At 35.0% G+C, this 4,468-nt stretch overlaps 1 pseudogene; it reads right to left on the reverse strand.

The window, feature by feature from the left end:
• Positions 1 to 1,132: 1,132 nt before the first annotated feature.
• LOC102825171 lies at positions 1,133 to 2,351 on the reverse strand (annotated as a pseudogene).
• Between the last annotated feature and the right edge of the window lie 2,117 nt (positions 2,352 to 4,468).

The following is a 4,468-nucleotide window of genomic DNA, read 5'->3' on the forward strand; positions in this document are numbered from 1 at the left end:
CATATAATATTTACCCTTTTGTGATTGACTGGCCTCACTCAGCATACTGTCCTCTAGGTTCATGCATGTTATAAGATATTTTTCAGATTTATCGTTATTCTTCAACAGTGCATAGTATTCCATTGTGTGTATGTCCCAAAGTTTGTTTATACATTCTTCCATTGATGAGCATTTAGGCTCTCTCCATCTTTTTGTTATTGTGAATGGCGCTGAGATAAACATCTACTTGTGGCATGGCTCTTATTTCTTGTGGATATATACGAAGTAGAAAGATTTCTATGTCATATGATATTTTTATCTTCAACTTTTCAATGAAGTGCCATACTGTTTTCCACAGTGGTTGCACCATTTTATGTCCCATCAGCAGTGTAGGAGGATTCCAGTCTCTCTACATCCTCCCCAGCATTTGTTGTTGTTGTTTTTAAAAGTTTTCTATTAATGCTTGGGTTGTTGTTTTGATTTGCATCTCTCTAATGGCTAATGATTACAAACATTTCTTGATGTATTTGTTGGTCATCTGACTATGTGAATGTCCTCTGCCCATTTTTCAATTGAGTTATTTGTCTTTTTTCTTTCTTTTTTTAGAGGTGTTTTAGTTTTCTATACATTTTAGAGATTAGTTCCTTATCTGATATATCATTGCAAAAAACCCACAATCTGTGGACTCTATTTTTACTTTTTTGGTGAAATCTTTTGATGCACGTAAGTGTCTAATTTTTAGGAGATCCCAGTAATATATTTTGTCTTCTGCTGTCTGTGTGTTTTTAGTTATGTTTGACAGCATATTAAGTTTGTCCCTATGTTTTCATTAATGATCTTTATACTTCTAAGTTTTAATCCATGTTGAGTTTGCTTTTGTACAAGGATGGGTAAAAATTATCCACACTCTGTCTGTAGAATTTATTTTAATCAACTTTTATCTGAAATCTAGTCATCACTTATTCTTTTTTTTCTCCTTTCAGGAACCTTGACATTTGTTTCAATACAATTATTTCTGTAGAAAAGAAATTTTACTTTGAGTATTAAGATGCACACATGATTCTACCACTTATTTGTTAAACAATTCTTGAAGTTTTTGATTCTTGGTTGAAGGTAGAAGATTTCTGTATTGGTTTAAGGGGAGTTGTTATCTTCAAAAATCTTTCTGTAAATCACTCTTCATCAGAAATTCTCCTTTTCGAGTTTATTCAGGTCCTCAAGAACCTTCTCAAAAACATTCACATAATGTTTGACATCAGATTCGGCTTCATTTTCCTCTTTATTAGTTGACATGATATCCAATTCATGGCAGGTGAAATTTATGGTCAGAACAGCAAATGATCCATGTTTGTAAATCAAAAGGGACAGACATGTGACCTGTTTTAAAATGAACACTAAAAGGGCTGGCTCTTCAAAAAACGATCGACTCCTTTGCTAATATTGATATACAGCCATGGAAAACAGTAATGGAGCATGAACTTCCACTCTAGCCAGTGTCCAGATTTGTCATTTTTGATGTTACTCTGATAGTCATTAGCTAGTGTCTTCAGATAATCCTACTGCTGAAGTGAATTATGACAGTTTTAGAAGTCTTGTTGAAGTTCATCACACATTGTTTCAGAAACAAGGGCTAAAATCTTATCCCAGCTTTCTTTATTTTTAAGAATATCTTAACCTACTAAAGCATATTCTTCAAAGTATTTTTAATTATATTTATAAATCTTCTGACAAAAAGGTTGATTTTTTTCCACTGCGATGAACTTTCTTTTTAATGTCAGGACCACCTTTTATAAGTCTCAAATACTCAACTATTCCTGAATGCGCTGCAGAGGACAATTTTCTAACTGGTTCATTATAGACCCAACAATATACACCTCTCCTTTCACAATATACCTAGAGATGATGCTTAAATCTAAAGTCCTCCTTTAATGCTCTGTCAATGATATGCATGGACATTCTCATTAGGGTCCAACACTTAGAACACAAGTGTGCAAAACTGTAACACCTCCTCACATCATAATAGTCAGCCATACCAATGTCAAATACCAGCTCTTTTTTCTGAGCCTGGAAAGCTCTCAGCTTCATGGTTGTGTTGACTGGGTCTATAGGAATATACTGTACCTTTATCAATCTTGTCTGGATTCATTTTCTGCAGTTCCTTTTCTAGATCACTTTGGTTGTTGAAGGATTGATAGTGAATGTAAATGTGATCTTTCAATGTGAGTGAAAATTTAACATTGAAATCCCAACTTGAAAGTAATTCCTTTTCACTTCACCATAGTTGAGCCAGATATAGTATTGGGTGTAGGGAAAGAGCCTCCGGTAATAAAGTTGAAGAGTGTGGGAAGATTGGCAGAGTCAAATGTCTCCATGGAGCATGGAATTCCTTTAATCCACTTTTAGAAAAGACAAAGCATCGTTTTTGACATAATCTCCTTGCATTTCAATTCACTTTGTCCACCTGTCAACAAGCTTTCACATTCCCTTATTAAAAAATGTTTTAGGCTGAATAGTGAGCCACAAATGCATTGCTGTCTTCACTTCTTCATCAGAGGTGAATCTTAGTCCTTAAAGGGCTGCTTTCAGAGGACCAAAATGGGTGAAAGTCCATAGGGAGGATGCTTTAACACCTCAAAATGAAGTTTTGTGGAGTGTGAACAGTGCAGGCAGAGGTGTGCTGAAGTGCATTGTCATGCACTTGGATAGCAGTCCTCTGGGTTTAATCCAAAGTTTAGGTTTCAGATTTTCAATGAGCATCTCTCTGTAACAAGCGCTGTTGATTGTTGGAACTTTTTCTTGATGGTGTTCTAATACTGGCCCTTGAAAATCCCAGAAAAACTGTTAAGGATTTTTCCAGCTGATGGTTCACTTTTGAACTTTTTCTTGGTTGGCAAATGAGGATGTTTCAATTCCATAAACACAGTCTGCTGTTTACTCTCAGGCTCTTAGTGACGAATCCATGTCTCATTACCAGTAATGATTTTTTAAAAGAAGCATTTACCTTCCTTCAACTATTGGTCCAAGTTTTGTTTACAGATGTCCAAACACTTCTGTTTATGCTCTCTCCATCTCGCACAAACTTTTTGAACACAAAGTCTGTTGTGGATTATTTCATAGGTAGAGTTATGACTGATTTGTAACTGATTTGCCACATAATCCACTGTCACTAATCTATTTGACAGAATCATTTCATGTGTATGCTCAATGTTGTTATCAACCGTGGACGTGGATGGACATTTTAATATAATCAGAGTGCAGATAATTTTTGACTTACCCTCAGACGAGGTGTGAGCTATGGGTCTTGCTTCATTTTTCTGCAAATGTCAGAACCATTTGTTGAAGAGACTATCTTCTCCCCATTTAATATGTTTTGGCTCTTAGTCAGAGATGTGAATGCATTTACTTCAGAGTTCTCAACTCTATTCCAGTGATTTGTGTATCTTTCATTGTACCAGTAAAAGACTATTTTGACCATTGTGGTTGTGTAGTAGATTTTGAGATCAGGAAATGAAAGCCCTTTTGGTTCTTCTCAAATCATGCGCTGCTTATTCTAGGTCTCTTTCCTTTCCTTATAAAGTTAGTGATCAGTTTTTTTTTTCATCTCTTTAAAGAAGGACACAGGAATTTGGATTTGGTTTGCATTATATCAATAGATTGCTTTGGGTTAGTGTTGACATTTTCACAACATTAAGTCTTACTATCCTTGAGCATTTATAATCTTCAATTTTTGTAAGTCTCTTGATTTCTTAAAATAATGTTTTGTAGTTTTCTTTTTATAGGTTGTTTGTTTCTCTGTTTAGATGTATTCGTAAGTATTTAAGAGTGATAGAAGAAGCTCCCCTTTTGCTTTCTTCCTGTATGGTGCTCTTGATGCCATATCACAACTTTTCAGATCTTTGTTCTTTTAGTGTTTAATGCATCAAATCTGTTCTTGAGATGATCTCTAAATTCAGGTGGGATATGGTTCGAGGTTATATTTTGCCTCTCATGGACTTGTATTAATTTTCTTCAACTTCAGCCTGAATTTACATATGAGCAATTGATGGTCTGTCCCTGGTCTTGTTCTGACTGATGATATATATAGAGAGCTTTTCCACCATCTCTTTCCACAGATGTAGTCAATTCCATCTGGTGAGATCCATGTATAATCATCTCTTACGTTGTTTAAAAATGAAGTAATTGGTATTGCAAACTTCTATCTTGCAATCTCCAGCATTGTTTCTATTACCAGGATGTATTTTTAAATTACTGATCCTTCTTTTTTGTTCCCAACCTATACATTCCAATTACCAGTAATAAACAATACATCTTCATTACATGTTTGATTAATTTCAGACTGAAGAAGTTGGTAGAATTCTCCAATTTCATCATCACTGGTTTTAGTGGTTGTTGTTATTGTTAGGTGCCATCAAGTTGGTACCAACTCATAGCAACACTATGCACAAAAGAACAAAACATTGTCCAGTCCTGGGCCAATCTCACAATCGTT

This window comes from Chrysochloris asiatica, unplaced genomic scaffold (assembly GCF_000296735.1).
Source record: "Chrysochloris asiatica unplaced genomic scaffold, ChrAsi1.0 scaffold00222, whole genome shotgun sequence".
Taxonomy (NCBI): domain Eukaryota; kingdom Metazoa; phylum Chordata; class Mammalia; order Afrosoricida; family Chrysochloridae; genus Chrysochloris; species Chrysochloris asiatica.